This window comes from Battus philenor, unplaced genomic scaffold (assembly GCF_028537555.1).
Source record: "Battus philenor isolate CCGP_79_NKW_IND1 unplaced genomic scaffold, ilBatPhil1.0.hap1 SCAF_3, whole genome shotgun sequence".
NCBI lineage: Eukaryota > Metazoa > Arthropoda > Insecta > Lepidoptera > Papilionidae > Battus > Battus philenor.
The window spans coordinates 13848860-13863149 of record NW_027181693.1 but is presented as its reverse complement, the minus strand read 5'-3'; positions in this window follow the sequence as shown (position 1 = coordinate 13863149).

Here is a 14290-nt window from a genome sequence, read left to right as displayed (position 1 = left end):
ATGTGGTCGCAGATGAAGCACGCCGACTCAGTAAGTACCTGTTCACTGTAATTGTTACAATTGTAATTCAAAAATTGTAAAAAGTTGTGTAAATGTAGAATTATGCGAGGGCTATAATTTTATCCATTATGATTACAGCAAGTTTCAAAACTTTTTCTTTGATTTTTACAAATCAAAGAAAAAGTTTTGCGAGGAGAAAAACGCTAGCTTTCGTTTCTAACTTTTTATGTCCACGAATATTAATGATATTTGAATATTCTTTATTTATTCAAAAATATACTAGTTGAGAAACAGATTATTAATGAAATGACATGTGCTAGTATGTAATTAAAAATTTATACTTTGATCGAATGTAAAAACTTTCGAAATTCGAATTACTTCCAAAATTTGAAATAACTCTAATCTCAGTTTAATAGGGTTGAGCTCATAAAAATGTGACATTATTTATAATATTGTCTATTATTTAAGTATAAATACTTTTTGGTTTTGGATTTATGTTCGAGTAATCACAGACATCAATAAAAATACCTCAACAATTTAAATTCACAACCTTAAAAAGATAGTGCGTTGCAATGTTTTATTATAAAGATAAAGCATAACGAAACAACATTTCGAAATAACATACTATAAATGTCATTTCTTTGTCACAGATCGACACATCGTATTATCAATTATTCGTCTTCAAATAAAATCGTATCATCTTGCAAATATATGTGTAAAAATAAAACATCAAACAAAGTATAGAAAATCAGTGAAACAGTTGTTTTGCAGGTTAAATTGAGAATTCATGTTCCAGATAATTTACGGCATCAATTTTTTGATTAGATTAGATGTTTATTAAACGCTTAATGGATAACATAACCTATTTATTATCGTTGTAATTTCATCCTTAGAAGATTCGCTGCAGGGCATGGACCTCTTCCATAGATTACCAATAGTGCCGGTTGAAAGCGCTTTGATCTGACTTGTTCGTGATCTCCACTCCAGAACTGCAAAGCTTCAGCGGCCATCTGTTCGCTTGTTTCAATTTCATATAAAAATCCTAAGTCTCTTCATGGCTTGTGGAGCGATTATAAGCTTGCCTATGAAACCAAGAGCCACCACGAACCACGAGACCACGTTTTTTATGACTCCCTCATGCACCTCCTATAGTGGGCGGACAGGGCCATTATTTTTCTTAGTAAATATTTCACTTAATTATTTTATTTTTATACTCATCTTGTCCCTATTTATATCTTCCGCTCATCTTTCTTTTATTTATCACGTTGTCTACCATTTCTTTCCAGATTTTTTTCCATTTCTTACATCGCCTTCACCTCTATAATACTACTTCTTAGAGACCACATTTGATTGTCTTAAGTCATTACACATTTGCAATTACTAAACAGAATTGTATAATTCTAAAAACAAAATACAATATCTTTATGTATCCAGACGAAATCTTTATACGATTAACAATACTTCGTTATAGACTTTAAGTTTAAACCAGCCCATCTTAAAACATGAGATGAAATGTTGACGTAATTGACTATAGGAAATTTTATAGATATTTTCGGTACTTATTTTAAAAATAGATTTTTCGGTACTTATTTTTTACGTTATTCATACTGTGAAAGTCATTGCCATGTTGCTGTATAACAAAAAAAATCACATGCATTTAAAAATTAAAGTTTAGAATGATCATTTGATTTATTGATTTGGTGTCTTAATAATCAACAGCGATTATTTACGAAAACTAGTTTTCTGTTCCGTAAACGACAATGTTTCCGTGATAATGTAATTAATCAAAAATAATATTAACGTGTGTTATTTATTTGAATTCGTCCAATGTGTGTGCACGTATTTCATTTTACACCGTGTTTCGTACAAAGTATTATTCTCCATTATAATCTTATTCGTATCTTAAAGTAAATATGAAAAATTGTTCGAATTGATCAAGCCGTTCGCAACATTTTAGTCAACCTGTAGAAACCCACTACAAGGCATACCTCCCTTAAAAACTAGGCTTAGATGGTATATACCATAATCGCCTTTTAGCATGCAAATATGCGATCACAGTGTGGTATTATGGTACTCAGAGGAAGCTGCTGACCACCCTCTAGAAGCCCCTGCTCATTGTACTGACTTAATTGTATAAAAATATTTAGATTTATATTCAATTTTTAACAAAAGTCGTCTATAGAATTGACAATTAATTAAAATTAAAACAATAAAAGACAGTCCAACAATTTTTATTTTTAACCATACAAAAATTGTTTAGATACGTAAAAAGGTTACATAGCTCCAGATATTAATAAGGATGGCTACAACTGCGACCGGAGACGCGATCAAGTACACGTTTATCTCTGTATTAGACCATTACATCTTGCGATATATGATTGTAAAAACTACATATTATTTATATATAATTATTATATATTATTCACTTTATTGTTAAATCGTTTGTTTCCTTTGTTAGATACTTAATTTACACATTTACTATCTTTTTACTTTTATCTACCCCTATTTTCTTTCTATTCATTCAGGATAGAAACTAGATGCTGATAGAGAAGATACAATGGCATATGTTAACATTTTTATTATTAATATTGACTGCAAGAACAAAATTATACAATTTGTACTGTAAAGATGCAAACAAAATAAAAACAAAGTGATTAAAAATCATTTAAATTAAATTTCATTATATACAGTAGTAATAATGTATGCAATTAATTAAATGTATTTGTTGAAATCCCTCTAAATAAAATCTGTTGTTACATACCGTCACGTATATAATTTTTGGGAGATTACTTTTTCTGAATAAATTGTCAACAATGTTTTAGTTTACAGAACGCTAAAGCAAATAACCTCAATTTAGGACTAGTATATATTATGATATACTAAAAAAAATTACTTTTTGAAATTCTATATCGATACAGTTTATAATTTTGTTTCGACTGAGTTATATGTTACAACATTCTCAAGGTAGACGTTTTAAAAAGGTTTGTACATGAATAAAAACGAGGAAAAGATTATACAATAAATAAAAAATAGTTTTTTAATTTATTTATTTAATAATATTATAAACAATATAATTCCATCATAAAATATTATTTAATTTGATGTACATTATTATAATTTAGTTGCACTGCTCAACTTCTTTTTTAAAACGTCTACCTTGAGAATGTTGTAACACATAACTCAGTCGAAACAAAATTATGAACTGTGTCGATATAGAATTTCAAAATATTAAATTTTTATGGTATATCATAATAGTAGCCACGCGGAAGAGTTCTGAGACTTGCGATCATAAGTCGCGGGTTCGATTCTCAATTTACAATCTTATATAATTCACACTTTGTACAGTAATTATATAAGATTACCACTGCTTACACACAAGTTTCTTCAGCATTCCATAATACCACACCAGTGGTTACAATTACGTTTATAATAACTTTTGGTAATCCATGTTACATACATAAAAAACAATCACATCTCTTTAGAGTCATTAAGGAGTAATGTGTGCGTATTCGTATAAATGTACAAATTTACTTATGAACCGCTTATTCCGATTCAAAACACACCAACAAAATATAAAATGAAATAATAAATTGACGAATTTTAAATTAACTTACTTTATATGCGAGCGTAAAAGTACGAAATGAAATTCACGTTAACGTAGTTTAGGTACGTTCACATTCCGCGTGCTCATTTGCCAGACCGATTATATTATAACGAGTTTAGGGTGCCCTGAACTCCAGGTTATGGCGCCCTGTATAACTCCATATAATATTAAATGGCTTCACAATACAGTTCTGGTTTTTATTATAAAGGTGTTTATTGAATTACTAAGTTATTCGCTTATGTTCTCGCCTTATTACGTAGTCTATGTTATTAACATTTATGATCATATATGTTGAAAGTTTCATACTTATAACAGTCATAGGATATTCACAGCCAGTCATATGCCTTCCCCAGAGGTTGTGAGCGGCCATCATCGAGCGTTTTCCTGGGACTATAACAAAGTCATTAGTCCATCACGTTCTACTCTGCACTTGCCGGTTCGTGGTCTCCACTCCTGGAAGAATAATCTAATAAGATTGATAACGACTTAAGATCTTCATTCGCAAGTTTCGATTCTAAATAAGAAAATTTTTTATATTAACTGTAAGAGTGTACGCGAAAAATATATACATGATTGATGTTAAATGTCGTTTTAATAATACCATAAATTTCCTCGCTGGACAATACAAGGTTAATGTAAACTTATATATGAGATATTATCTATAATTTTGATTCCCATTAAAATATAGCTATAATAACAATATGTGAAAATTTAACACAACTTACTGGATCACCAAAACAAAACAATGTCAGAACAAAATTATGTCACTGAAAGACAAATGAATAACTAATATCTAACCAAATTGCGCTAGATTTAAATAAATTTGAATGCGGAATCTCTGAATCAGAATACTGCTGAAAAACATGCCTCCTCTCAGAAAAATAGTGTATGAGCGCACAAATCTCTTTTGAATTCGTTTTAAGATGTGCTGCCATAATCGGGACATCTTGGTGTAGAAAACCATTGTAGCATTGTTTGCATAAGCAATAGGTTACGGTACAGCAATAGGTACATAGATTTGGTAAAAGCTTGAAAGGGCTAAATGTATTGACTGGCAATTAAAGTATGATATATATTTAAAAATCAATGATTTTAAAAATAATTAATAACGTAATGCATTGAAAGCGTTTTTATTTAAGTAGATTACTATATATTAAATTTATTATTGCTGTCTGTCCCCGTACACTTTATACTGCCAGAAGTTATTGACCTACCGCACTTCAATTGAAAATAATAATTAAATAAAATTTCAGAGTGACCACTTTAAATAAGGTGATTGGAAATATGTTTTTCACCTTGCTTTAAATATTTTTGCTGAAAAATGAGCTATACAATCACCCCTTTAAAACTTTTACACCTGTAACTAAACACCTTTTTAAAAACGTATTTAAAAAATGTTGATAAAATCTGTCATTTGTTTTAACGTGTTATGTATACGTCCATCAATGAAAACTGAACAGAATTTGAAAGCCACTGAAACTCCCGGCGATTTCCAATTGAAAGAATTATATTTGTGAATCGCTTCAATAATAAATCCTTTGAAATCCGATCCCAAAACCAAATTCTAACTAATACATCCGGGGTGTAACGAAATATAGTTTGAAACAGTCCATTAAAGTTTACATCGAATATTCAGTTGTAAACGGTAAATTTAAAACTGGTTTTAAATTTTACTTGAAGAAATTACTTTTCATTTATGGTCAGAAATACTATAGTTACATTGTTAGAATGACACTTATTTTCTTTGTTATATCTAAAAAAGAAATTAACAGCGCAAAAGGCCGTGAGCGCCAAACTCTCGTTATTCTATAAAAAGTGAAGGTTTCTCAGCACATGTTTTTTTTGGCCCTTAGTTGGGGCCATGCGTTCTACGTTGTTTACGGTCTTTATTGATTATAAAATTTATTCACGCTCTATTATTTTATATTCTTTCCTCCTTTTCTAATCATCACATTATCTTTCTTTCGTCACCTTCATGTTAACTCTCTTTCCTATCCATGCTTCATTACCTTCCATGCATCGCCTGTTATCCTTTATCACTAATCCTAGGGCATTAGTTTATATTTATTTTTATTACTTTTTTATTATCACAGACTTAGGTTCTAATTATATATTTTCCGCTTTCTATTTCAACACAGCTTTCTAGTTTACTAGTGCCTATTTTTATTATTCAACCTAAATTTTATACAGTTTACAATAATTCCAGTTTTTGTTCTACCCGATCTCTTACTATCATGTATTATATTACCGTACTTGGTTATTATGTACTGTGTTTTTACAATACCACAAGAAGGTGGAGCGATTCTCGTCATCGACCAGTGATACTTCTGCACGAGTTTTTGGGCACGAGCAGGAATTATGGGCTACTATGAAATCTTACTCATGCTTACTTTAGTTAGTAACAAGTGTCATAGGTGTCTAGCAAGGATTATTTTTTATTTACGTCTATATATATTACTATTATTATAAAAAATATATCGAACTTTTATCTATACAGTGCAATCATAAACTCAATGAGTTTTTCCGCGCATCATAATGTAAACACAGTTATTGGAAATAGATGCTGAAGCTTTAAATATAAAGTTCATTTGTCAAGAAAACTGCTTTAAAGCTTTTATATCTATTTTCAATAACACTGTATAAAGTGATCACTTTAAAATATGTAACATTATTTCTTCTATCAAAATGTGGTAGGTCAATAATCAGGCAGTACAGTCTACAGGAACACATAGTAAACAATAATTAATTATAATATGTAGTAATCCGAACATTGAAATGGATTTTTGTGACTACATAAAATAAAAATATGAAAATAATTTATTTAACATTAGAACTTTTAACAGCATTCTTATTAACCATAAACCTATTTTTTAATGTATTTTATTTTAAACTCTTCTCTGATTCGCAAGGTGTTATAGTTGTAGAGAAGAAGTAGGAAGAAACTTAACAACAACAACTATATTATAATCACGCTATTTATTATTTCTAAAATCATTTATTTATGGACCGGATACATACATTAATTAACAGCAAATGATCTTATAAGCTTTTACAACAGTGTATCAATGGTAAAAAGTATATCATTATATCTGTAAATTATAGTCTATTATTGTATGTGGGATCCTATTTTACGAGCGCATACTTTGCCCACAGAAAAATTTACTGATTCTGTGAAGTGTAAAAATTATTAAGTTCATATTATTAACGTCTTCATCATACTCATCATGATGTCCGCTAATAGACTTCCACCACAAGACATAGACCTCCTCATAAGGAAGGGTGGAGCGATTATAGAATCAACGTGATGACCAGCGACTGAATGACTTTAATTCAATCCGCGATTTAAGATTGCAATTCATTTTTATGTTACGACGAATACGTTTTATACCTGATATAAACATCATTAAGGAAAGTTTATCGCTGGACATGTAATGCTCTTTTAGATGGAAAACTATTATAAATATTTCAGTAGAAAAAAAAAACGTAGAACAGGCACAAGTACCTCTTAATAAGCATTTTTATCTCCGGAATTTATTGAGCTTCGCGACCAGATCGCAAGGTTTTATGGCTGCGTTTTCACCGCAGCTTGCCCGCCAACTTCATTAACATATTTTACTTGTGTCGGGGGAATTATAAACGGAAATTGCCAATTGCAAATTTTCTATCCTTCTTTTTTTATTTCTTTCGTTTAATTGCAAACAGACCTTAAATTACCTTTTTAATTATGTTGTACAAGGATGTCTAAACGTTCAACGTATGAATACCGGTGACATATTGTAAAAGGTGATTAGTTACAGATGTATAGCTTTGAAAGTATGAATATATAGCTCATTTATAAGTGTGAAAGTTTAAAGCATTTACATCAAAATTGATGACAAATTTTGAAATCCAAACTTTATATATTTCTTTCTATTGTAATGCGTCAGGTCTTTTACTTCAGGCAATACAAAGCAGAGGCAAATGGTAAACGACATTTTATTTGAATATGTAGTAATTCGAAATTTAAAGTACACACACACAGGCGCGCGCACACTCACACACACACGCACGCGCACACTCACACACACACGCGCGCACGCACATGCGCACATGTGCACACGCGCGCGCACACACACTTATATAGTAATATATTCATGATCAGAGAAACATTAATATTTAAAGGTGATTCATTAATATATTGATGATGATATGTGATGTGATTGATGTATTCACATTCAGCAAAGTAATCAAAAGTTTACAAATAATGATTTGAATCACCTATATGAGAACCTCGAAATTTTATAAAAACGCCTACGAAATGTTAGTCAAACACTAAGCAGAAGTTCTACTTGAAAGTACAGTTTGTTAATTCAAATCTTTGAATCATGCTCATCGTTTAAATTTTTGAATTGTGCTCCCACATCGAGGCCCATCACACAGAATTGAAGGTCATCATCATCATTTCAGCCTATCTATAGGCTGAAATGATGATGATGACCTTGGGTCTCTAGACCCACTGCAAAACATAGGCCCCTCTCCCAAACATATCTACAAGTTAATATACTATAATCACCACGCTTGGTAGATGGGTTGGCGATCGCAGTACGGTACGCAGAGGACGTTGCCGTCCCATCCTCTGGAAACTTGTTTGTGAGCAGTGACAATCATATATAATTGATCCACAAACCATGAGTTATATAAGATTGTATCCGGAATCGAACCCGCGACTTATGATCGCAAGTCTAACTCCTCTACCGCTGGCTACCACTCCTCGAAGGTCATATAAAGACGTATATAAATTGTTTTGAAAATCAATGTCCTATCCGGTAATATGAATTATGCAACGGCCCATGCCGAAGTTTCTGAACGAGCCCTTGACCTTAGTTACTTTAGAGGTCTAGGCTAAAACCTTTATACATTTATTATAATATTTATATTGATAACTTGTGGACATCATGAAAAGATATAAGACTTTAACAACGTAGTTGTAATTATTCATTCCAAAGCTTTATTATCGCAAAATTAATGAACTTTAATGAACTTCAAAAATTGCGTTATTGTCATCATTTAAGCAGCAAGATGTTCAAATTGGACACTAACCACTGCCACAGATTTCCAATAAAGCCGGTTAAATTGAGTTCACCTTCTGGGTAAACCTCCTGCACTATGCCGCCCGGTCACTGGTCTCCAGAACTTTAAGGCTTTTATTCTTCGCACTGTGTGGCAAGCTAAAGCCTTGCCAATCTGTTGGGCTATGCTGCTTTCTTTCGTCTACGCATCTCCTCATCCCTAAGCCAATATCATAGAGAACTCTACCATAGCTCTCTCCGTTGCTCCTTGGTTTATCTTGAGTCATCATATTTTTGTTATAGCATATGCTCATTGAACGACTGCCAGATGGCCAATGAGACCAAAAGAAGGAAACTGCGTTTCTGTGCCGTAGGCCATCACTGATAAAATATTGATTGTGTACTTTATTACATGCTAACTCAGAGAAAGTACAGTGGGAACGTAAAGCCGTATACAATTACCAACATACCAGTTTTTCTAAAGAAATTTATAAACCTATATTATATTGCAAATCAATTACCGTTCCGCCACCTCGAACATCTTGAAGCTGTAGATGAAAACAAGCAAATAATATTTGTTCATGACAAGCAAGGCCATCGATAAAGAAATACAATGTCAGACGAACATAAGTTAAAAAGTTTGTTTTAACATTACTATGATAAGATTACCAAGTCTTCGCACCGACTAAATGCACCTTTTTTATAACGCGCTACTCATTTTGAAACGTAAGACTGCAAATACATTATTACGCAATAATTTAATTATCAAAGCGACGACATATATGGAGACCTGTGCCGGTTAACATGAGTCAAGATGATTTTAATTTATAACTAGCTGTGCCAACGATTTCTTCTGCGTTGAATTAAAGAAAATAAATATTAGTTTGTTCTTTTTTCGTTCAAGAATATTTCTAAAATAAGAGTAGCCTAAGTTACTTTTTATTACATCAGTTACCTGCCAGTATAAGTCTCATCACAAATGGTCCAGGCGTTTCAGAGGTTAGCCGGAACAAACATAGAGAAAGACCAAAATTAAAAAAAAAACATGATTTTGGTATATGTACAATATATAAATATATTCATATGCTCGTAGGAAAAAAACGGTTATTTAAATATTACGAACAGAACCACCAATTTTATTTATTTGTATGAATATTGATTTTAATTTATATTTATATAGAAAAATATAAATTTTTTGTTCATATCATTGCTGGATTTAAAAAAAAATGTTAATAAACGTTTGTGTGGCAAAAGTTACTTCACTGTAAAAGGACTTTATAGAAGATAGTATAACACTTTTGGAATCACATGTTAACGTCAAGGCTATTTCAATGTTTATTAAATATGTCATTTTATATTATTTAATCAAAATACATAGTCAAGTTTAGCCTCTCTCTCTCTCTCTCTTTCGCTTAGTTGTAACTGTGCTACTTTGTTAGTTTTATGATGCTTTAAATATTTTATTTTAATTCCTTTGTAGGTTAACATTAGGAACAACAGCCAATCCCAATATTACAAGATATTCCAGATAGAGATATTTTTTCTGTTTATTTACATTTAACTTTAAAGTGTCATTTTGGTCGACGGCTTTCGCTGCAAAAATAGCTGAAAACAAAATTTACTGCTTTTCATTTTAAATTATAAGTCATCAAAATCAGTCAGATGCAAATAATAAAGGCAAGGAGATTATATTACAATAATATAAATACTATTTTCAAAAATACATTTTTTCCCGAACTAACACGTAATTTTACATAAATCATACCCGATTATTATTTTATACAAAACATTGAATAAAATCCGATGGTTTCTGTATATTAACGCAAGTTTTGTTCTGACATGATCGATCTGTACTTTCCGATTCAGATAAATAATACACAAAAACGAAATTCTTATCAAAGAATATCTTGATTCTTTTCGCAGCGCTAATTCACCCCAGAGACGTTTTCAGTAAACAATTTCAAATCACGCGTACGCAAGCCATTTTCGAGGAATTGTGTTCAAAATTGAATATCTTAATAGGGATCTCTCGGTCGCTTTAGACTTAAGTCTTTTATAAAATGTAATAAGTATCAACAGCTATTCAAAATTTGTTTTTAAAATAAACGAAATTAAGTATGAACGTCAAAGATATAATTTATTTTCGTACTTTCTCTTTCTCGTGCAATCGATGGCGGTTAGAGCCAAAAGTTTCCGAAGTGATGGCTGGTAAATGCGGCGATGATAGGTGACATCAAAGACATAGTTAAGGTGGCGGGAACTCGCTGGATGCTGAGCAGCTTAATATCGGTCATTGTAACGATCAGAGTAGAACGTCTGTGCTTTGATGATGATGATGACGATATGTAAATTACTGTGAATACATTTTAATTTTTATTAAGTGTAATAATCTCTCTTCCTTAGCTAAAATAATTCAAAATTCATTAAGCTATACACATTTTAACGACACTTACATTACGACGTAAGAATTATACACATTTTAATATCTACGTAATTACGCCTTATTATTTATGCATGCAACATTAAAAGTAATAATGAAACGTATTCAAACGTAAAATACAACACGGCACGCAATACGCTTCACTTTTATTTTAAATAGAGAAACGTAAGGGAAGTTTTTAATCTTCTCGTGGAAATAAAATAAAGTACTTCGCGAAACTCACTTTACTACACTGCTAGAGATATAAAACTACTGAAACAGGTTCCAAGAGCCACGGCGTACGAATTTGTATTTCAAAATACTGTATATTCAACACGTTTATGTATATGTCACTTCTTGTACTATAAAGAAACCATACACCTTGGTTTCTTGCTGTGTGATTGCCATCTCACGTTAAATATCATAGAAAATTTAAGTATATTAATAACAAAAAAGATTTCCCATTAAATCAAAATTACCATAAAATTTACTGCTTAGCAACACTCTTTATTAAGTCAGGAATGATCAGGAATATTAATCGAAGTATTTAATGGAATCAGGCGTTATTTTGAGGAAGTCCATCCTAAGTAAAAAAAGGACCAATATTTAGCCACTTCCGCACATGCAGTGGTAGTCGTGCAACAAAGTGCACCGCCCGCCAGCACGCTGATAAATGCCCATGCGGCAAACAATGCGAATTACACAACCTTTAAATCACTCAACACGTGTTTCACCTCTCCACGGGGCACCTTCAGGAGTTATGATACACCGATTTTAGTCGTACATAAAAAATAATCACTATTATTTATTCAAAGAAAATATAGTAAATTAATAAATATATCATGTTGGTATGGACAGGTAAAGAGGAAACCTCCAGAGTAGGAGGCAACGTCGCATCCACTCTTAACATACCAGGTTCCAGACCTAAAAGGCGACCGAAAACTGCTGTTCTGCAATGTTTCCGAAAATGAAACGTCGGATAAAGCAAAGTGGAAGCGGGAAACGAAGAAGGTAAACACCACCATCAGATGCGAATAATAATTGTCAAGGAGAGAGAGAGAGAGAGAGACAATAAATGTATTTAATTTAACATCAATTGTAACATAAACGAGTTTCAAAATACATAGAAGTTTTAACAATTTTCTCGTTATGTGATGATAACTAAAATGCGATACTGTTTCATAGTGTACTCACTAATTTTTAAAAGTTACATCCCGTTAACATCATTATTTTAGCTCCAAAACGTCTTATACTGAACATAGGCCTCTTCCAGAGATTTCCACACCTACATACATACATGATACAAAATTAATAATACCCAAAAAATTGTTCTCTCTTAGATAGTAGGAATTTTAAAATAGATTTTAGTGAAAAACGATTTAAATAAACACTGTTGTGGTTACTATACTTTAAACCCGATTGGATTTGGTTTAAGGATTGTTTATCGAAGCGATGCTCTGTTTTAATTCTAATACTCGCCGAAAGCGGTTAAAACTTTCGGAAGCCTTTTAATTCATGTTCCAATAAGTTTTCGTTGACGAAATTAGTTCGGATATCCCTTTATTTTGTGCCGCTCTTATTATATAACCATTTGTATTTCCACCTTAATTTGAGAAAATAAATTATATTATTATACATTTTTGGTGTACTCCTTACAGTACTGCACAAAATACAAAGACTGACAAAACGTCACATAGGTAGTGTGTGACAGAGATAGTGCACTACGAAGCCGAAATTAGCCGATTTTTTCTTTCCAAAGGTCGATATGCAATATTTATCGCCGGGTATTGTACGTCTATTTTGTTATTATATGAAGTTATACTATTTAGACAAATGAACAGTTTTAAAAACGTGTATTACAAGTACAAAAATATAAAGAACATTGTATCGTCTAGAATGTACTGGAATACAATGGAAGTAGAAAGTCTCATGAAATATGCATCGCTTTCGCAAACAGCGATTTCGATGTGTACATTTACTTTCGAGACTGTCTTTAGATCTATCTTAGAACACGTTAGCTATAAATAACTGCAAACATTTTAGTTCTTATCTCATGAACAAATAGCCGTTCTATTATTCGAAATACATGAAAAACTTTTTAATAGTAATACGAACAAGGCATTTTAATTATTTTCCTGGTTACGTTTTTTAAACGTAATGTCTATTTATGCGTGCTGAATCTGAACGATTATGGCTTACTTGCTTAGATAATATCTGCTCTTTAACAAATATATGAAATAAAAGCACTATGACTAACGCTTTCAACGCTCTTTTTTTAAATCCTTCACCGGCAAAGCATTTGAACTCTGTCTCACCTGATCGATGACGAGGCCTACGATGTCACAGGTTTGTTCAGAAAGAATCCATTGACTCTTGAAGACTACTATGTTATAATTGACAATAAAACAGACAGTGTTATTTAACTTTCCTATCAGTGGAGATTTGATTAAATTAAATTAGTACCAGAGATTTAGCCTAACTCGCTTGAAGAATTACGTGTCTAAAGCGGCAGTGACAGTGACATATCGCTTGAGCAACGGATGGCCGTTGGGGCCAAAAGGTTCTCAAGTGGCGACCTCGAGCTGGTAGACGCGGTGTGAGTATGCTCTCCGCTAGGTGGACCGACGACATGGTTAAAATCGGCAGAAGTTGCTAGATGCGGGCAGCGCAGGACAAGGCATCTTAGCGATTTTTGAGGGAAACCTGTGCCTTGTAGTGGGCGTGGATCGGCTGAAAAGAAAGAGAAGAAGAAGCGAATTAGCAAATTGAAATGGCAGTGAGACCTCGGACCAGTAAGCGAAGCGTAGGTCCACCCAAACACCTGTCGTCCGAAGACGATAGATGCTGGCCACTTTCATTCGGCCACAAAATAAAATCTATTGGATGACCTATACCTGAAATGATGATGTCATAACGAACAATCTAGAAGACTAATCTATAGGCAAGTTTGGCGACAGCACTAGAAGGCCGGTCGTTAATAATATCATTAAAAATGATTACATTATTCATATTTTATCACATCTTATTGTAAAACTACTTATAATTTATTTATTTTAGCTATATATTATAAACTAAATTTTAATAAATTGATTTTCAATTTATTAAATGGTTATTTAAAAAATGGGATCATAATGCTTGTTAGTACACAATATTCTTAGTTTCATTTTCTCTTGTATAAATAAATAATGTTGACGCTTTTTCAACACGGAAACAGGGGAC